The 22,499-nt window shown below is 38.8% G+C and overlaps 1 long non-coding RNA gene across 3 annotated transcripts in view; it reads left to right on the top strand.

Annotated features, from left to right (window-relative positions):
- The first annotated feature begins 6 nt into the window (after positions 1–6).
- The window catches only part of LOC147371229 (uncharacterized), a 30,534-nt gene continuing 8,041 nt past the window's right edge, over positions 7–22,499 (top strand). Inside the window, exon 1 of one of the 3 annotated variants that reach the window (XR_015166010.1) lies at positions 7–11,474. This is a non-coding gene — a long non-coding RNA (uncharacterized LOC147371229). The other 2 variants (XR_015166011.1, XR_015166012.1) reach the window with 2 other exon arrangements.

The raw sequence follows: 22,499 nt of genomic DNA, 5'->3' as shown, positions 1-22,499 counted from the left end.
TGCTCTTAGTGACCTATTAATATATATAGTGTTATGCTGATATGTGCCCTACACCAAGCCCATGCCGCAACGAAAAATCATGCATGCCACAATGAAGACCCCGTGTGCTGTAACTAAGCCAAATAAACACATTTTTTTAAAGAAAAGAAAAAGAACACACCAAGTGAAGGTGGAAGCAGAAACTGGGGTGATACATCAACAGCCGAAGAATGGCAAGGATTGCTGGCCTTCACCAGAAGCTAAGACAGACAGGGAAGGATTCCTCCTAAGGGCTTTCCGACTTCAAGCCAACATTTTGATCTCAGATTTCTAGCCTCCAGAACCGTTAGACAATAAATGTCTGTTGTTTAAGCTACCCAGTTTGTGGTACTTTGTTATGACAGACCTAGGAAAGTAACACATATTCCCAGATTAAGGGGAGAAACTCCAATATATTTGTGTTGGAGAAACAAATGGCTTTAAGAATTTCACTTAATCAGTTTGGACTTATATAGAAAAGTAAGGGTATGTTGATGGCTATATTAGGTCATCAAAAGTTCTAGCTAGCTCTAAGAATCTATGATTCTGTGTGATTTCATAGTTTAGTGCCATATTTCCTTCCCTTCCCCAACCAAAATTTTAAGATGATAGATTCTTAGGATTTTGAAACCTTTGCTACATTTCTCCTTGCCCTGTAACCTACATCAATTCCTCATAAAGTAAAAATAATTACTAATCATCATGGCAGTGATATAAAGTTTTTCAACAGATGATTCATAAAAATGACACAATTATTCATCTTTACATGTTATCTGTAACATAAGAATATTGTGTCTGAGACTCCAGAAAATTTTCCTCAAAGCATTTCTATCTACATTTGCTCTCAGTGGTCTATAAATCTACTATAGTGTTATGCTGATATGCACCCTACGCCTAACATACTAATTTACACAGAAATAACGGTATTTAGTTCAGTTTAGTCGCTCAATTGTGTCCGACTCTGTGACCCCATGGACCGCAGCACGCCAGGCTTCCCTGTCCATCACCAACTCCCAGAGCTTGCTCAAACTCATGTCCATTGAGTCGATGATGCCATCCAACCAACTCATCCTCTGTTGTTACCTTCTCCCGCCTTCAATCTTTCCCAGCATCAGAGTCTTTTCAAATGAGTATAACATTATACAGACAGATAAAACTAGTCTTAAAATCTAGACCAGAATCAAGGTCTACTTCTCTACTTTAGAAACTGTAGCTAAGAAAAAGGAAAAAAGTCTAGAGGAATTTGGAAAGTGAAATGTAATTTCAGTCACAGTCGTTAGAAAGAACATTCACTGTATAACTGAAAATTCCAAAGCACACAAAGAAAAGAGAAGGCCGTGCTATGTGGTGCCTAAAATAACACATTATTATAAAGTAAACCAATTTAATTTTTAGAGCATCAAAAATCCAAGACTATGAAAGTGTGGCTGCTGAGATCTCTCTGAGCCTTAACTTCAAGAATGTGCAGTGAAGGTGCTAAATCTGTCATAAAATAGAAAGCTCTGCCCTCCCTGAGCCAAACATCCAGTTTTCTGACACCTATTTGCTGTTGACTCGAAAGAGATGTTTCACCTTTTATTATTCAGGTCTGTGAGCACAAGATCCCCAAAGAAAGATGCCAGTATACTGACAGTCCAGTTTGCTGGCTTGCACAACTTCTACGAGCATACATGTTCCATTTAGTAATCCAATAATCCAACAGCCATGTGATAATCATGGGTTATGTCTTATCCCAGGCCCACTATTAGTTTGCTGTGGCAGCTTTGAGCAAATTACTTTTTTTCTGAAGCTCAGTTTCTTCATTGGTAAGCCAGAATAATGACAGTCTCTGCTTCCTAGGATTTGTTGTGAGGATTAAAATAAGAGAAAGTTCAGAGTGCTTAAAATAGAGCCTGGCATATTAGAATCACCCAATAAAAGTTAACTATTTTCTTCATCAGCATTATTACTGGTGTGTGTAATGGAACTAGGAAGCAAGTTAAGGGTAGGACAATGCCTATTTCTTAATGGACACCAGATATTAACACTCTAGGCCAGTAATTGGCAAACTAAGCTTGTGGTCCAAGTACAATCCAAAGCTTGCTTTTGTAAACAATCATTTATTGGAACATAGTCACTCCTGTTCTTTTGCATGTAGTCTATGTGTACTTTCCCCTGAAGATTTAGTAGTTGTACAAAAAGAAAAAAAGGAAAGCCTACAGATCCTGAAATAGTTATTATTTGGCCCGTTAAAGAACAAATTTGCTGATTCTGCACCAGGTCCTTGTAACTTCTAGTATGGTTTTTGGCACATCAGACATGTGGACACTCAGGATCCCCACACCTTGTGAATCAGAATCTGCACATTTACACAGGACCCCCAAGTGATTCAATGCACATTAAAGGCTGAGATACACTGGTTGAGGCTGCTGCTGCTGCTAAGTTACATCAGTCATGTCTGACTCTGTAAGACCCCATAGACGGCAGCCCACCAGGCTCCTCCATCCCTGGGATTCTCCAGGCAAGAACACTGGAGTGCGTCGCCGTTTCCTTCTCCAATGCATGAAAGTGAAAAGTGAAAGTGAAGTCGCTCAGTCATGTCCAACTCTTAGCGACCCCATGGACTATAGCCTACCAGGCTCCTCCATCCATGGGATTCTCCAGGCAAAAGTACCGGAGTGGGTTGCCACTGCTGGTTGAGACCAGGGATTGGCAAACTTTTGTAAAGAGCCATATTGTAAAAATCTTAAGCTCTGAAGCATTGCATCTGTGTTGCACCTGTTCAACTCTGGGAGAGCAGCTATAAACAACATGCAAACAAATGGGCATGGTTCTATACCAGTAAAATTATTTATGGAAACTGGAATTTTAATTTCATATGATTTTCTTATGTCACAAAATAACCTTTTAATTTTTCCAAATATTTAAAAATGTTGACACCTCTTTTAATTTATGGACCACATAAACAGGCCACAGGCTGCATCTGGCCCACTGGCCACAGTCTGCAGGCTTGTGCTGGGCTACTGCTGAACCAGCACTGAGCCCCTCCCCTCACTAATTCCAAGATCCTAAATATACCTATTTATATTTTCCAGCACATGTGACTTCAGTGAAGTTACCTGTTATTTATTTAACTTATCCTAGAATACATTTCTCCTCCTCCCACATAATTTCTCACTTGTGATATAAAGTTTCTGTCAAATGATGTGATGGCACACTACATCTTTTTTCATAAACAGAACAGAATATAGCACAGAGAAGCTGAGCTAAGAAGAGACATATAGCTCTATCTATCTACCTGTCTATCAATAGATTTTATGTATGTGTGTGCACACGTATACCTGCCTCTGAAGGAATGTGAAATTGATCATGATAAAGAACTCTCTAGCCCTAAATTTGAACCAACCATATCAAACATTTCTAATAATAAGTATGCAGTCTGGGTTCAAGACTCTTTATTTTATACGCAAACCTGATGAAATATTGAGATTTTAAACAAATCAGTTTCATAAAAGAAGCTTAATTCATAGAAATCTTTAATGAATGTTTAAATTTTACTGAAGTTAAGTTCAGTAGAAACCTGTCACTAGTGATGGCTAGATAAGAGAACTTTGTTGAATTAACATTAATAATTTAGGATCACCAATTTAAGAAACATGGAAGTACTCAAAATTCATCAGAAACACAATCTACATTAACTATCTGAACAATCTTAGAGGGAATATTTATATCTAAAATTTTTAATCTGAATGAATTTGTCAGAGTATGTTCTGACTCCTGGTCTAGGCTACTGCCACATTTTTATATATACTTTTATTTATACCTCATTGACTCTCTTTTATCTTTCTCCCATCATTCAGTTTTCTCTCTCCTTTCTAGGATAATCTATTTTCTGAGACAGGCCAAGATAAAGACCTTTCTACTTAATCTGACAAACCCTCTAACTATAAATCATTCACTAATGAAGATTTTCCCCCAGTATATTCATTACAAAGATTTCACCTCCAAGAAACAGAAAATCCTGGCCTAACTAGCTGAAGCCTTACGAAATTTATTATTTTATATAAGATATTCTCAGGTGAGGCAGCTTCAGGATTGCTTAATTCAATGCCTCAACAACATCATGAAGGACTAAGGATCTTTCTATCATTCTACAATGCATTCTTCAGGATATGGGCTTGTCCTTAGGCTAACTACCTTATATCATAATCAGACAAAAGAACATCTAGTGAAAATAGTGTTTTTGTGTATCTCATTTTAATTGTGGCAAAAATTTTCGCAAAGTTCCCCAGAAGATTTCATTCCTTGCACTAACCAGAAATGCATCATACCTATTACTAAAATATGAACAGCCAAGAAGAATGAGATTATCATAATCGGATTAGGAAAGCATATGGCTTTATTAAAGAGGTTAAATTATATGAACAGAAATCCCTATTGGGGGAAGGAGGAGTGGTGTAGGAATTATCACTGAGTAAAATCAAACAATACTCAATATGACAACTGAAATTCCTATTTAGCAAACTGTCCCTAATAAAGGGTATCTCATTCATCAGCCACAGTTAAACTGAAGGTAGCTAATTGTGTGTGTGCGCACTCTCATTCTTAGTCGTTTTCAACTCTTCCCGACCCCCTGGACTATAGCCTGCCAGGCTCCTCTGTTCATGGAGTTTTCCAGGCAAGAATACTGGAGTGGGTTGCCATTTCCTACTCCAGGGGATCTTCCCTATTCAGGGATCAAACCCACATCTCTTTCATCTCCTGCACTAGCATAAAGATTCTTTACCACTTTGCAATCTGGGAAGGCAAGCTAACTAATTTTCAAGAAATAGATACCACTGGGAGATTCTGACTCTGACTGTATAATCTGAATATTGGTCTAATATAGATCTGAAGCAGCCAAAATGTAATTACAGAACTAAAGGCACATACCACACTGTGATTTCCCTGGACTTTCCCGGTGGCTCAGACGATAAAGAATCCGCCTGCAATGCAGGAGACCCAGGTTCAATCCCTGGGTGGGGTTCGATCCCTCGGTCAGGAAGATGCCCTGGAGAAGGGAATGGCAACCCAATCCAGTATTCTTGCTTGGAGAATCCCATGGACAGAAGAGCCTGGCGGGCTACAGTCCATGGGGTCGCAAAGAGTCAGAAATGACTGAGCAACTCAATTTCACTTTCTTTCATCGCAATCTGAGGATAGCTATAGAGCTTAGCAAAATCGAACGCTAACATCTTTCCATAAACCAATATCCATCATGTGATTCAGGCAGTTGGTATGTGTAATCAGCAACCTGGCTCCAGCCAACTTTCTCAACATCATCAATTCCAGTTAATATCAGAGAAGGAAATGGCAACCCACTCCAGTATTCTTGCCTGGAGAATCCCAGGGACAGGGCAGCCTGGTGGGCTGCCGTCTATGGGATCACACAGAGTCGGACACGACTGAAGTGACTTAGCAGCAGCAACCAATTAATATAAATGCTAATCAATTAGAATCTGCATTCTTTTTAGATCCCTTTTCATCCACCTCAATCAAATGCTTGTCATTTTAATAACAGTCTCTTGGTTCCTGCATTCCCTTCATATTTTCACTGGCTTTTGATCGTAACTTTACAGTGATTCCAATTTTCGCTATTTGTACTCATCAAGAGCAACCAACATTTGCTTTTACAGGTGGGATATTAGGGAGTGGTAAGGACTGTGGAAAAAATCAAGAGCAGATGGTCTACTCATGGGATTAGCTGCTTCTCAGCTTGGCTGACTTAGCTGATGCTCCTGGTTTTCAGGCTCAATATGATGAGATTTTCCAGTTTTTCAAGAGAAATTAGGAATATAGATGCTTATGTAGTAATCTTCCAATTTGAAGTGGTTGATGGGTGATAAGAGGACCAAAATAAGAAGAGAAGTTTGGTGCATTCTCTTCCTTCTGTCTCTCACTGTCCACCCTTAGTGCCTACCTAGCAGCAGAAAGTACAGAAGCTTGGTGAAGGCAGAGCACTGTTTCTGAGACCCAGCTGGTGACAGGGAGGCTTTGCAGACCATTACCATTTATTTTTCCCAAACAACATAAACCTATTCTAAATATATTCTAAAACTACTCTAAGTATTCCAAATATAACATAGAAAACTTTCAAACAAATTTCCTTCTGTAATTTAAAAGTCTAAATCAGAAACTGACTGATATTTGTTAATACACATCAGGACCTGACATGTCTCAGAGACACTCATCTTACCTTCCTGTTATGTTTTGCTCTTTTTTCATAAGAATATAGTTTTATGTTGAGTAATTTAGGATGGGGGTGTCTCTTAGTGGGCTTAACAACAAGTGCTATTTAAGTATTTTGCTGCTGAAAATGTGACAGTTACACTTTCTTTTTCCCATGCATGTTTTGAAGACACATTTAAACATTCAATCTGTGAGAATCTGCTTACTTCCTCTGCAGAACATCGAAGAAAAAAGTTACTACCTGAACAGAATGATTAAAGTGTTTAAATGTGATCAGAGATCTAGAAATAAAATAACATACTCCATAAAAAAATTGTGCAAAATCACAACACAGGTATATTGTAAATGAGCAACTCAGAAATGCAGTATAATAGGAACATAAGAGATGCTATTAAAGTAAGCTTTAGAATAAGCAAAACCATATAAATTTTATTGTTTTTTTACAAAGAATAAAGGAAAAACAAGATTAAAATGTCGATATTTAATTTTGCCACTCTTTGAACTTAAGGGTGAATTGTAGCTTGAGAATTTTCTAAAGCTTTGATGAATAATAATTTCCCTTTAAATCCAAAGTTTTTCCCTAATAGCTTTTTGGAGAACAGTCTGATCCTTGACTGTACACAGTCTTGGCTTATGAATAAGGCAAAACAGTTTATGAGGGATACAGTCTTTGATGTATAGACGTGTGTGTGTACATGCTTAAACTGTTTATAATGGAAATGTAACCAGAATAAAGATAAAATTACATAATGGATTCTTAAATGATGTAACCACTGCCTCAGAGTCTTGGGAAAACTGTTGTTCAGAGACTTCCAGGATTCCAAGAAATCAACAAGGAAGTCGAAGAAAAAATGTAGGAAAAAATTTTTTTAAGTTCACTGTCCAAATGGGACCTACTTAAACTCAAAAGCTTTCGCACAGCAAAGGAAACAATAAACAAACAAAAAGACAATTCTCAGATTGAGAGAAAATATTTGCAAATGATGTGACTGATAAGGGAGTAATCTCCAAAATTTACAAACAGCCTATGACACTTAATAGTATCCAAACAAACAACCCAAAGAATGGGCAGAAGACCTGAATAGACATTTCTCAAGAGGACATATGATGGCCAATAGGCACATGAAAAAATGTTCAACATTGCTAGTTATTAGAGAAATGCAAATCAAAACTATAATGAGATACCACCTCACACCAGTCAGAATGGCTATTATAAAATTAAAAAAAAATCCACAAACAACAAATGCTGGAGACAGTGTGGAGAGACGGGAACCCTCCTGCACTGTTGGTGGCAATGTAAATTGATACAGCCACTATGGAGAACAGTATGGAAGCTCCTTAAAAAACTAAAAATAGAGCTACCATATGACCCTGCAATCCCACCTCTTGGCATATATCCATGGAAAAACATGGCCCCAAAAGACAGATGCACCCCAATGTTCATTGCAGCACTGTTTACAATAGCCAAGATAGGGAAACATGGTAAATGTCCATCAACAGAGGAATGGATAAGATGATATGGTATATGTATATAATGGAATATTATTCATCAATTAAAAAGAAAGAAAGAAGGCCATTTGCAGCAATGTGGATGGACCTAGACAGTGTCATACTGAGTGAAGTAAGTCAGACAGAGGAGACAAATATCATACGACATCACTTATATGTGGAATCTAGAAATGATACAAATGAACTTAAATACAAAACAGAAAAAGACTTACAGACTTAAAAAACAAACTCCTGATTGCCGAGGGGAAGGGATAATTAAGGACTTTGGGAAGGTCATGTATACACTGCTATATGTATAAAATGGATAACCAACAAAAACCTATTGTATAGCACATGGAACTCTACTCAATATTATGTGCCAGTCTGGATGGGAGGGTGGCTTGGGGTAGAATGGATACATGTATATGTATGGCTGAGTCCCTTCACTATTCACCTGACACTATCACAACATTGTTAATCGACTACACCCCAATACAAAATGTTTTGGTTTTATAATAAATAAATAAAGTGCTACAAGGAAAAAAAAAGTTTGCTGTCTAATCTAAGGTTATTTGAACGCTTCTATAGATGTTTATTGGAACAGCTGACACTGAGGCTCCGACACTTTTGCCCACCTGATGTAAGAGCCAAACCGCTGGAAAAGACCCTGATGTTGGAAAAGACTGAGGGCAGGAGGAGAAGGGGACGACAAAGGATGAGCTTGTTGAATGACATCACCGACTCAATGTATATGAATTTGAGCAAACCCTGAGAGAAAAGTGAAGGACAGGGAAGCCTGGCATGCTGCATGCAGTCCATGGGGTCACAAAGAGTTGGACATGACTCAGTGACTGAACACCACCACCAAGAGATGTTTATGAGATTTTATCACCTAGTGTTAAGGTTCATAACATACATCATTTATACACACAACAACCATATGAGTCAAACTCTCTAAACTTTCAAGTTACCATCTAGCTTAAATCCATCTCTTAAACTTCATTTAGTATGTTGCTCTGGATTCCTCCTGGACAGGACAGACTAGATATTGAGAAAGCAGCTGAAGACACAGACAAACTACTGACTTTCATTCTTTCTCTCTAAAAGGCATTTAACAGCACTTTCTGTTTCAGACAGGTAAGATGTTGGTTTATGTGTATTTTCATTTATATAAAGTATTGAGATCTTGGAATCTGAAAGATCATTTTGGTCTTTCAAAAAATGAGGGGAAAGTGAGGAACAAGGCATTTTCCAAATGTGTGAACTAATCTGCTCTTTTTGGCACTTTGAGTTTTGGAATGGAAGTTATAATCCAAATTATTTTTATGATTCAAAATATCAACAAGTGAACAAAAAAAACCCCACAGTAGTAACAAGTATTTGTGATTGTGAAACACAAATCAACACATACTCTCTTGCTTCAAGCGCATTTATGAAATTATTTCCATTCTATCTAGTTCTGGTACTGGTCCAAAGGATGGGGAAACAAGAAAAACACAAACCCATCAACACAAAAACACTAAATACCTAAACTTATTCATTGATAAGATTTCTAAAAGTTCAGAATGGAAAGCATAACAGGAAATGATAGTTTATAAACAGCTTGATAATGGACTAAATGAGAATTAGTCCATAGAAGTCTTAATTTGGTCATATTCATTGTTAAAATAGTCCCTGGAGTTGGTGATGGACAGGGAGGCCTGGCGTGCTGCGATTCATGCGGTCGCAAAGAGTCGGACACGACTGATCTGATCTGATCTTACCTAGCTTGGGCTTCCCCTGTGGCACAAGGCTAAAGAACCCACCTGCCAATGGAGGAGATGCAAGAGATGCGGGTTCAATCCCTGGGTGGGGAAGATCCCCTGAAGTAGGAAATGGCAACCCACTCCAGTATTCTTGTCTGGAAAATCCCATGGACAGAGGAGCCTGGCAGGCTATAGTCCATGGGGTCGGAAAAAGTCAGACAGGACTGAGCGTGTGCACGCGCGCGCGCACACACACACACACACACACAACGTCTTACCTAAAGCTTGTGCTGTGCTTTCTCACTCAGTTGTGTACTGCTCTTTGCAACACTATGGACCACAGTTCACGAGGCTCTTCTGTCCATGGGGTTCTCCAGGCAAGAATACTGGAGTGGGCTGCCTTGCCCTCCTCCAGGGGATCGACCCAACACAAGGATCAAACCCAGGTCTCCCGCATTGCAGGTAGATTCTTTACAGATGGGCTACCAGGGAAGGCCACATAAAGTTTACAATTGCTTATAACTTTCACTCTGCCTCAGTGACATTTTCCTATCTTTGTTCTCTATAACACCATGGTAAGTAAAAATGAGCTGAACCAGGACTCCCAAGGACTCATGGTTTTCTCATCTTCTTTGCCAGGCATGGCTTCTGCTCCTTCAGTGACCCTCCTAGTTGCTGAGGGGAAGTCTGTCGCTTTAACCACCCCCCATACCCCCAACCAAGTCATCTTTCAAGTCCTGAAACTCCGGATTTTGACTCTTTTTTTTCTAATTAGTTGTTCAGTTGCTCTTTATACACACACACACACACACACACACACACACACATGTATATACACTTCCAAAAATTTACTTATTTACTTAACCTCACTGCGCCAAGTCTTAGTTAGGTATGTGGGATCTAGTCCCCTGACCAGGAATGGAGCCCTCACCGCCTGCACTGGGAGGGTGGAGTCCTGGCCACTGGACCACCAGGGAAGTTCCTCAGTTCTTTCCAAGCAACTCTACGTTCTGGGAGTGGCGGTTGTTTTAAATATCCCCGTCTCTGAGGATTTTCTTGGTATTTCACTAGACGAATCTGAACTCCCCCACCCCGTGCATTCCCGCTGCATGAATGACTCGACTTTTACTGAAGGGAAAGTCCTGAAAAGGATCCAATTCCGATCGCGTGACGGAGCATGAGACAGCCTTACAGCACCCGGTGCCTGTGACTGCATCTGAGGGCACGACAGGGAGGACGATGCCGTAGAATGCACCGCTGTTTGCTAGTTGGACATGAATGGTCAACTGCTGTTCTGTCAGAAATTCAGCTTTCCCTTCTGTTCTCCTAAATATGTGATGGATTTGTGAAGTAAACTTACTCCTTCCAAAAATGGATGCACTTTTTACCTCAATTCACTCCTAGAGCCTAAACTTTAAAGTTTCTTGCGAAAAAACATATCCCCATCGTGGCACCCATACCCACTTTTCCCTGGAACATTCCAGCACCAGTTTTATTATAGCCCCCTCATTGTGTTACTCCCACCACTCGCCAGATACCCACACCCTCGCCCACGCCTGGGGAAGGCAGGGCTGGGACACCAGACCTACCTTGGCCACGGGATGCACCAGGCAGGTGAGGGTGGCAGGGACAGTGGTTTCTGAGTGCACAGGAGTGGGTGGTGTTTGACGAGATCCACCCTCAGGTAAGCGGCGTGATGAGAACTACACTAACGGCTTGGGCAGGAGAAGGGCCGTAGAAGTAGACAGCACCGGCTATTTTCAGGCGGGCTCCATTTGGGTGGCCTCCTGCCCCCTACTATCTGATATTAGGGAAGAATCGTGGCTTTCCTGTTGCGGAAACTGTTTTCCTCATCAGTTACAGCTGGTCACCTGCCTGCTCTCTGCGCACAGGGGGCAAAGGAACTGCCCCTGAAAGCCGAGAGCGTCTCGCGCATGCGCAGTCGGCTTCCCAGAACCGGCCCGCTCCAGTCTGATCCTGTCAAGGCTTGTTGGCCTAGAGCCTGGTTCAGCGCAGGTGAGCCTCATCCGGAAGCTAGACCCCGCCCCCCCCGGCCAAATTCCTGCCCAGACCCACGCAGTTAACAGGTTAGCTTGACCAGACCGCTTCCTGCCTTATCTAGGATGTAGAGAAACTGGAACTGGAATTATATGCATATATATGGGATATACGACGTGTATGTGACGGCCACTGCCCTAAACATCAAATTGACCGTGTGTTTCCACATTCAATGGGGCGCAGCAGAGGGAAGGATTCTTCTCTCAGTATCTGTGTGTCTCTCTACCTGCCAAGCTTCTTCTGCGCCTGTATCCATCAGTCCATGTATCTACGGTCCACCGAAGCAGCTAGGAACAAAGACCCAGGAGAAATGAGAGTTCCTCCTTAGGAGAACAGGAGGAAAAGGCTAGAGAACTTGGTAACCCCCGTCCTCGCATTCCCTTTAGGAGAAAAGAGGGTAGGAAACAGTTGATGCCGTGGGGCCAGTGGACTGAGGGAGAGAATTCTGGGCGTGGTGATTTCAGCAGAGCTAGGCTTACTGCTGAGGAGCAGAGGTGTAGGGAGGAGACTGGGGCCACAAAGGAAACGCTTTCTCTGCAGATCCAAGACAGAAAATTATTTGGGGCACTGGAGAGAAAAGACCCTAGGATACTTTTCTCTTTTCCCAGGTCCTTAAGAGCATTTTGAGACTTCCCGTGTAGCTCAGTTGGTAAAGCATCTGCCTGCAATGCAGGAGACCCGGGTTCCATTCCTGGGTCAGGAAGATCTCCTGGAGAAGGAAATGGCAACCCACTCTGGTATTCTTGCCTAGAGAATCCCATGAACAGAGGAGCCTGGCAGGCTACAGTCCATGGGGTTGCAAGAGTCGGACACGACTTAGCAACTAAACCATCACCACCACTAGGAGCATTTTAAAATTATCACAGTCTTCCTTCAAACTGTATTCTACGAATTTAATATAATTTATGAGCTTTAAGCACCCCACTCCAGTACTCTTGCCTGGAAAATCCTATGGACGGAGGAGCCTGGTAGGCTGCAGTCCATGGGATCGCTAAGAGTCGATTACGACTGAGCGACTTCACTTTCACTTTTCACTTTCATGCAATGGAGAAGGAAATGGCAACCCACTCCAGTGTTCTTCCCTGGAGAATCCCAGGGATGGTGGAGCCTGGTGGGCTGCCGTCTGTGGGGTCACACAGAGTCGGACACGACTGAAGTGACTTAGCAGCAGCAGCAGCATGAGCTTTAAGAATGTATAATACTTCCATTTTTCTCTCATTTCTTGTGCCATAAATTTCATGCAGTTTATTTCTACTTAGGCATTTTTTAAACTGCTACTTTGTAGTACTAATTGTTTTCTTCAGACACGATGGCTCCTATGCTAAGTGTTTAGTTAACTTTCTAAGAAACTGCTGAGATATTATCTAAAATGAATGTGACATTTTACATTCAGCAGTATGTGAGGGTTCCAGCTTCTCAACATTCCTGCCAACGGTTGAAATTGTTAGCATTTTCAATTGTTTATATTGGGTATACAATGATATTTACTGGTAATTTTAATTTGCATTTTCCAAATGATTGATGATGTTGGGTATTTTTCTTGAGCTTGTTAGCCGTAAGTGTCCAGATCTTTTTCTTTTGTCCGTTTCTTAGTTGGGATGATACTGTGTTATGAAAGTTCTTTATATATTCTGTGTATATATGTGTGTTTTACACCCTTTTTCAGATACGTTTTGCAAATATTTCCTCCCGTTTTGCAGCTTGCCTTTTCATTAATAGTGTCTTTTGACAAGCGAAAGCTTTGATTTTGATGAAGTCTAATCAAAGTTTTCATTTATGGCTTATGATTATGTCTTATTTAATAAATCTTTGCCAAATCCAAAGTTATAAAGATTTTCTCCTGTTTTCCTCTAAAAGATTTATGGCCTTATCTCTTATATTTACATATATTACTTATTTTGAATCATTTTTTAATGTATAACCTAATAAAAAGAGTTGAGATTCATTTTTTTCCATACAGATATCCAGTTATACTAGCAGTTTGCTGAAAAGACAATCCATTCCTCCTCTGATTTTTTGATACTTTTGTTGAAAATTGATTATATGTGTTGATCTATTTCTGAATTATCATATCTTTTCCATTGATCCATGTCTATTCTTTACCATTATTATACTGCTTTGAATACAATAGTTGTATAAACTTTGAAATCAGATCATATAAATCTTCCAGTTTTGTTACCATCATCCCTAGATAACCACAGGGAATTGGTTCCAGGACCCCTGCCCCTACAGATACCAAAATCCATATGTGTCCAAGGTGCTCATGTAAAATGGCATGATATTTGCATATAACCTTCACAATTCTCCCATATACTTTAAATCATTTCTAGGTTAATACCTAATACAATGTATGTATGATACCTAATACAATGAAATGCTATGTAATTGGGTTGTAAATGCCATATAAGTAGTTGCTAGTGCATGTCAAATTCAAGTTTTGCTTTTTGGAGCTTTCTAGATTGGAGAGGCAGGGATATTTTTGATCCATAATTGGTTAACTCTATGGATGTGGAACCCATGGATACAGAGGGTCAATTGTAGTTTAATAAATCATACGGAAATTCTAGATTGTTTGAATTTCCCTAAAAGTTATACAATAAACATTTCTATTTCTGCTTGCACTCATTTATGAAAGGTATATTTACTGGATATAGAATATTAAGTTGACACTTTTTTCTGTCAGTGTTTTGGAGAGATAAGCCCATTTTCTTTGGAATTGCATAATTCATGACAGGAAGTCTGCTGTTGTTTTTATCTTTGTTTTTCTGGATGCAGTGTGTCTTTTCTTTCCTGATGTTTTTTTAAGATTCCCTTTGCAGTGGTTTAATTATAATGAAACATGGAGAGACTTTATTTATGTTTATTTCACTTGGGCTTCATTTTGATTTTAGGATCTGAGGGTTTATAGCTTTGTTTGAATCAAAATTAGAAAACTTTTGGCCATTACTTTTGCAAATATTTTTTCTCTTCCTTGCCTTCTCCTCTGGAAATACAATTGCAAATATGTCAAATCATTTGTTATTGTCTTACAGGTCACTGAGGACTAACTTTTTTTAGTTTTTTTTCCTCTGAGCTTTGTTTTGAATGCTTTCTGTCACTACTCAATATGTATGTTGGATTTATGCTTTTTAAAGTTCTTGTCTATTACTTAATTGTACTATCCTTTTCATTTTGGATCTGTTTTATTGACTGACTTTTCTCCAAGTTATGGGTCACATTTTTCTGCTTCCTCAAATACGTGGTAATTTTGTTTGGATGCTGGACATCATGGGGGATTTTATGTTTCTGAGTGCTGTATTTTGTTGTCTTTTAAGGTGAATCTGTTTTACCTCCAGTGCTTATTTAGCCCCACTTTTAAGGTGAGGCTTTTCTGGAGTTTCACCATATATTCACTGAAGTCTCTTTACTTTGGGTTATGGGACCTTGAATAATTCTCAGGCTTTTATGAACTCTATACATTTTTGTAGTTTACAGCTCTGTAGTCATTGTTCTTTCTTCTGATATAGTTCATGCCCAACGATATATTTTTTGATAGTCAAGGAAAGATTCAGTGGGACTCTGAAGGTATATGGAACACTTCTGCATAGCTCCTTTCTCTTATGCAGTCTGTTCCACAAATTCTAGTTGCTTTGACTTTTCCAAGTGATAATTTGTCTCTTCAATTCATTGACATACCCAAGTTTTGTTTGTATCCCTCCCCTTCTTGTACCTCAGTGGAAATTACTTCCAGGAAGAAAACCTGGGAGAAGATAAGGCTCACCTAACTCATTTGTTTATCTTTCATCTAGGATTACTGTTCTATGTTGCCTACCATCAAGTATCTTAAAATAATTATTTACTAAAATTTGTCTAGTTTTCTAATTGTTTTTGAATGGAGAGTAATTACATATCCTTAATATCTGTCATGGCCAAATTGTGCATTGGCAAGTGGATTCTTCACCACTAGTGCTACCTGGGAAGCCCTACAAATTCTGACATGACTTAGAATGGGGTTTGGTTTTAGAAAATTCTGAGATTTAATATCTTTGAAATATAATAGAATTAAAACATATATTTGACTGTAAAAAAAAAAAGGTAGACCTTTATTATTTAACCTCACATGTCTCTGGAGTTCAGTTTCTTCTACAAGCAGGAAAAGACAAAATATAATTGGACAAATACAATTAATTCAGCTTCTTTTGATTTTAAAATATTTTGGAGAAAAAAAAAAAATCAGTCCATTAAAGGATAGTCACAACTGTTTCTCCCTTCTTAGAGAGACTTCTCTAAATCTTCCTTTACAGCTAGCTTGTGGGTCCAGGCCATTATGGTGATACCGGGAAAGATCTGATCCACATGCTGTTTCCTGCAATTTTTTCTTTCCTTCCTCATCCCTGAATGAGGCTCATACCAGTGCCTGCTGTCAGTCTTTTTCCATGGTTTCATCTGCCATTGATGCCTCTGCCTCTTATCACATTCCCTTGTCCTGAGGTCCCTATAGTGATTCTTTTCTGTTTTACTGATTGTCTTAAATCTGTGCTGTTTATGGGAGACTCAAAATAGCTCAGTTGGTAAAGAATCTGCCTGCAATGCAGGAGACCCCGGTTTGATTCCTGGGTTGGGAAGATCCCCTGAAGAAGAGAAAGGCTACCCACTCCAGTATTCTGGCCTGGGGAATTCTATGGACTGTATAGTCCTTGGGGTCACAAAGAGTCAGACACAACTGAGCAACTTTCACTCACAAAAGAGTCATCAGTGCCATTCTACAATATGCAGAATTCTTTGAGGCAGCCTTCAAATATTGCCTCAGACATTGCTCTTCTTCCCAGAGACCACATAGCACTAAGCAAGGCTGAATGCAGGGTTTGCTAAAGAGCTTACAGCCCTTCATCTTCCCTCTCCCCAGGGCATTCACACCCAAGTAGATGAGTATGTCACTCAGATCTATACTTGCCCACTTCTCTTTCTGTAGTTTTCAAATCCTATTCTTAGTTAAAAGGAACTTCCCATCCTGTTACAAGAGAACTTTCCTTTCAGTACAAGCCCTGTTCTCTTCACGCTGTAGCTTCTTACAAATGCAATACTAGAAGAGTTAAGTAAACCAGGCCCAGACTTTTAATTGTAAAGAGAAGCTTTGGGGATTTACAAAACAGTCTTGTTCTTTAACAAAGCATGACTTCATGATTAAAGTCTTGCAATGGATTAAAAAATGTCAGCTCATAGACTCAAAGAGAAATAAAAGACCTCTTTGTTCTGTACCTGCTCTCTGAAGCCATTGACTGAACAGATAGGCAGCCATTAAACACCTTGGGACTAGGGAACAAAAAATAAAGAAAACGCTGATTTAATATCTGAAAGAAAAATATTATCCGTTTTACCTTCTTTATAGTAAATCTTTGCATGAGGATTCACTTTCATTATATCCTTCTCCTCCCTTCTGGCATCCACATGTCCTAGTTGTAGTAATAGTAAGGGCTAATCTGTGTTGATTTCATGGAGTATATCAGACATTTCTCTAAGTGTTTTAACCTAACTTACTCCCCATAACAATCCATGTGGTATGTATTATTAATGTCTCTATTTTACAGAAAGGAAAGTTGAGGCACAGAACAGTTAAATAACTTGCCCAAGATCACATAAACACTTTATCTTAGATATAATTACTCTTAAATTTCATTTTTTAATTTAAAATTACCTTTAATTTTCAGAATTTTCATCTATAGAATGAAGATAACAATTGTAATAATATAAATGAGGCAGTATGTGTAGCAATTAAGTAAAAGCTTCTCAGATCCAGATTGCCTGTGTTCAAATTCTGTGTATCTAAGTTACTAGCTGGTACCCTTGAGTTCCTTTGACTTCTCTGTACTTTGTATAGTCACTTCAACTATAAAGCAGGAAGGATGCTAAATATATCCACCTCTGAGGATTATGATGAGGATAAATTCATTAACATAAGTAGAAACTAGGACCCAAACCTGGCAAATAGCATGTTCTCAATAAATGTTAGTTCTTTTCAAAAACTCCTTATCTGAAATTCTGTAGGCTAGGCAAATTTTGAAATTTAAAGACGTTTTTTAGAATGGCAAGGACATTACCCTAGTAGGGCATGAAACACCCCTTGACCAAACATTAAGACTTCTATAGCAAAATGTGCAAATATTTACTTTTAATGGGATAAATAAAAACGAAAAATATACTCATGTCAGTTCAGGTCAGATTTTGCTGTCAATTATTTCAAAATTTTAGTTTTCAAAGATTTTTTTTTTTTAGAACTTCAGATGAGATATGATGTACTGTATCATTTCATATTGTTGTAAGGATTAAATGAGGTGATCTATGTAAGCTAAGTTAAACACAGGGCCTGGCACATAGTAAGTTCTCTGTAAGTGTGCATTTGTCATTATTATTGAAACTAATACTATTTAGTATTACCCACAAAATATTTACATCTAGAGCAGCATCTTCATAGATCCTTTACAGTATTCTCCCAGAGAGTCCCACAGATAACTTCCTATGAAGTTCCTGAAATTCCTTTTTCTATCATATTTCATGCCTGGGCATGAAACTTATCTATCCCCTTTTCTCCTCCACCTTACTTGGTGAACAGCCCCTGTTTGACCCCTCAGTCTTATCACTGTCTCATCAGTCCCAGTCAAGGAAAGAACACATCTTCCAAGGAAAAGGAAGAAAGAAAGAATAAAATAATGCATGTCATTTGCTGAATATTTTCTCTGGGATCAGTGCTAGGTACTTTATATAATTATTTTTTTATTGAAGTATAGTTGATTTACAAAGTTGTGTTAGTTTCAAGTGTACAGAAAAGTGATTAAGTTTTATATATGTATATATACACACACACACACACATACATATTTCTTTGGAGAAATGTCTATTTAGGTCTTCTGCCCATTTTTTTAATTGGGCTTTTTTTTTTTTATTATCTTGAGCTGTATGAGCTGTTTGTATATTTTAGAGACTAATCTTTGTTGGTTGCATCATTTGCAAATATTTTCTCCCAGTTTGTAGGTTGTTTTTTCATTTTGTTTATGGTTTCCTTTGCTGTGCAAAAGCTTTTAAGTTTAATTGCATTCCATTTGTTTATTTTTGTTCTTATTTCCATTACTGTAGGAGATGGATCCAAAAAGATATTGCTACAGTTTATGTCTAAGAGTGTTCTGCCTATGTTTTCTTCTAGGAGTTTTATAGTATCTGATTTTACTAAATGATTTTTAATCCATTTTGAGTTTATTTTTGTGTATGATATTAAAGAATGTTCTAATTTTATTCTTTTACATGCAACTGTCCTTTTAACCCAGCACCAATTATTGAAGAAACTTTTTCTCCATTGTATATTCTTTCCTCCTTTGTCATAAGTTAACTGACCATAGGTACATGGTATACAAATATCTTATTTAATTCTCTCAAGTACTTTATGGAATAGCCTTTGCCATTCCCTGCCTGAGAAATTGAGACATAGAGAAGTTAAGTGATTGTCCGGTACTTTAGGAAGAAGTCCCTGAATTTTTTCATGTGCTTCTTCCTCCCCTCTTCTCCCATGGGAAAGAATCATAGTTTATTCATGTTTTCTAAAGGATGCAAACTGTTCCAAAGACTAAGAACCACTGAGATTATAGATGCTATTAAAATAGTAGATATTATGGGTGGGATTACTGAGTGAGATCAGATTCCAGATTCAAGTGAGATATATTTACAAGTCCCCCTTCCAACTTAGGTAGTATAACATATTGTTCAGTCTGTAAGATGGGGATTAAAAGACATCCCCAACAACACACAAAAGACTGTATAGCCTTCTCTTCTGAGCTCACCTTCAGCATTTCCCCCCCAGCTTCCATCTTGTTCACTCCCTAAATCCTTTTTGTGTACTCCCTCCAGTCTGTCACCCTCACTGGGTTAAAATCTCCTTTGAAAGCAAAAAAGTGAAGCTGCTCAGTTGTGTCCGACTCCTTGCAATCCCATGGACTGTAGCCTACCAGGCACCTTCATCCATGGAATTTTTTAGGCAAGACTACTGGAGTGGGTTGCCATTTCCTTCTCCAGGGGATCTTCCCGACCCAGGGATCGAACCCAGGTCTCCCACATTGCGGGCAGATGCTTTACTGTCTGAGCCACCAGGGAAGTAAGGGCCATGTCTAATTCCACTTTTCATCCATCCCCAAACTACGATATTTTACACATAGTGACTCCTTGCTATACTTTTGCTGAAACAGAAACTAAGCAATACCTTAAGGGAAATCTCAGAGTGGCATTTCAACCTCAGTTGTGTCCTCATTTTGCACATACATCAGTCTCAAAATCAGCTACAGCTCTTACTTTCCTTTGAGTTCCCAGAAACAGAAGAATCTGAGATTCTTGTCAAATAACTATTACAGAACATTTTAAACATCATGATAAGTACTTCTCCAGGCAAACACCTATTTAATTAGTCTCCAAAGTTGTAAAATGTACTCTTCTTTTCCTCCACTTCCTGTGTGTGGGATGCAGATGTGTAGAAATAGACTGTGGATGGAAATCCTCAAAAAGTAAGCCCAAATCAATTTAAGAATGAAAAGAAGAAATCCACAGATAATCCCTTTCATTTCTTTATTTTTCAGTATAGCTTTCCTATAAACCACAACTATATAAAAATGATATAACAAATGCTGCTTACATGATATATGACGTCTCCCAGTCATCCATGGAGCATATACTGTATACACATTTAATTTGAGTCCTTCTGTTCTCAAGAAAATCATCTTTGTCTCTTTTCCTTTAGTAAGGATTTTATTTGCACAGAAGTTTAGGTCTTTATGGAATACTAGTAGTATTCAGGAGAGTGAACACTGAAGTTCATGTTTCCATATTCACTTATCTGCTTATTCACATATCACTTATTCACATATCTGCTGGGGTCAGCATGTTCACAAGAAGGGGAATTGAGGGGCAGCAGGAAGTGGAGGTGGGGAAGTTAGGAGACTTGTCTCAATTGTTTCTATCTAAATTACAAATCACAGATCAGTGAAAATAAGAACTTTTTCAAAAGATGATTTTCATGCACTAAGAGAATGGCAGTTGTTTAACTGGTAAACATATTACTAAATTTGTGGGTAACTGAGGGTGGGTTAGGGCACTAAAAGCTGGTTCCCCAAACCTCTTTTTGGCATAGCCACTATTCATATGCTACTTTATACATTAAACCACGTGATCCCTTCACTGAAGAATGTAAATAAAATTTGAATTTTAAATTAAGTAGCATTGAGTAATAGAAGGTTTTTCTTCTTTCTTTTTTTTACATTGTTCAAGGACATATTCGTTGACCCCGCTATGTATTCTGGGTAATACGAAGATACCAGAGATTTCAGGGTAGAAAGTATATGCCTAGCCCTAACTTCAGGGCTTCCCAGGTGGCACCCATGGTAAAGAACCCACCTGCCAATGCAGGAGACTTAATGAGATGTGGGTTTAATCCCTGGGTCTGGAAGATCCCCTGGAGAAGGGCATGGCAACCCACTTCAGGATCTTTCCCTGGAGCATCTGTGGACAGAGGAGCCTGGCAGTCTATATAGTCCATGGACTCACAAAAAGTCAGACATGACCGAGTGACTAAGCATGCACTCCCTACAGCACGGTAGTGATGCCACTTTGTCAACAGCTGATTGGGTCAGTCTGCCTCAGGGCACTACCTTCCCAAGACTGGAGACCCTCATTTTTCTTTCCCCCAGCACTTAATGCATTGCTTCTTCCTTTAGAAACTCAGATTTCTTTCTCTGAGAAGTAATACAGAGTGTGCTGAATTATGGCTCTTTCAAACTGGAGCTTGGTCTATGTTTTCTTCTTTAATTCCTGGAGAATAATTGGGGGAAAAATTGTTTAATTCCTAATGTAATTTTGACCTCCATTTAATAGAATTGACATTTGAAATTTTTGCACTGAAAAAATTGTTATACAGTTATTTTAACTTTATTTTGAGACGACTAGAATTCAGTTGGATTGAAAATTACGGGTAAAATTGGGGAATAAAGGATGTATTAATCAGGAATTAAATCCCTAACATAGTTTATTTTAGACACTATAGATTCTACAAGAGAAAAAAATCCTGCTTTACCTTATACAGAAATGATGTATGGTGAGGGATCATTTTTGTGGCTCACAACTTTGGAGCCTGTGGAGCCAGAATGGAGAAATGAAGTGAACATGCTTTGATGTCTAAATTCCATTGATAATTTCAGCAAAAATAACAGTAGAGTGAGCTATGGAAATAGCAGTAGAAGAGAGTGGATGTTTCAAGAAAAATATTCACACAATTGTTTAACATTGAACTGGTCAAACAAAATTGTGAACCATTTTCTTCTAAGAAAAAAAAAAAAGGATGTTTACGTTCTTAATTTTTCTTTTTATCTGAGTCCAACTATGGAGAATCTAAAGTAAGACTGGGTGGGCCTCCCAATAATTCTTCAGAGAAGCCTTCAGTGAGAAATTACAAAAACCAATACCGGGGAAAGGAAGCTGTTTTAGTGAGAATGTGGATAGCTGGGGAGAAGGGGAGAAAAATATAAAACAATAAAGTCAAAAAGGGAAATCTCTCCAAAAATCTAAATTCTTTTTCTTTTGCTAGCTATTTGACTAGCATCAAATGACTCAACTCTAATAAATTTAAGGCAGTAGTTTTTAATCAGGAATAAGCATCGGAGTTACTCACAGAGCTGTTTCATAACACAGTTGTCACCCTAGGCTTTCTAAAACAGAAACCCTACAAGTAGGACCTGGGCAGAGGTCTTTTTTAAAAAGTCCCAAGTTACTCTGAGGGACACCTCAGCTCGGAAACTACTTTTCTCATGTAGTCCACCTTTCCCCCAGGTCTCACCACTCTGTGCTTACAAACAGAGCCACAGAAACAACTCTCATCGTCCTCCGCATGCACTTGAGGGCTTCATCCACCCGTCTCCATAGTCCCCAAAAGCGTAGCACAAGAGAGCACTCCTCCGAGATTTTTCTGCCTGTCAT

This window comes from Bos grunniens, chromosome 6 (assembly GCF_055505025.1).
Source record: "Bos grunniens cultivar Pamir isolate PY7600 chromosome 6, Bosgru_T2T1.0, whole genome shotgun sequence".
Classification (NCBI taxonomy): Eukaryota; Metazoa; Chordata; class Mammalia; order Artiodactyla; family Bovidae; genus Bos; species Bos grunniens.
Note: the sequence above shows the minus strand (reverse complement) of the source record. Positions and strands in the feature narration are given on the sequence as shown.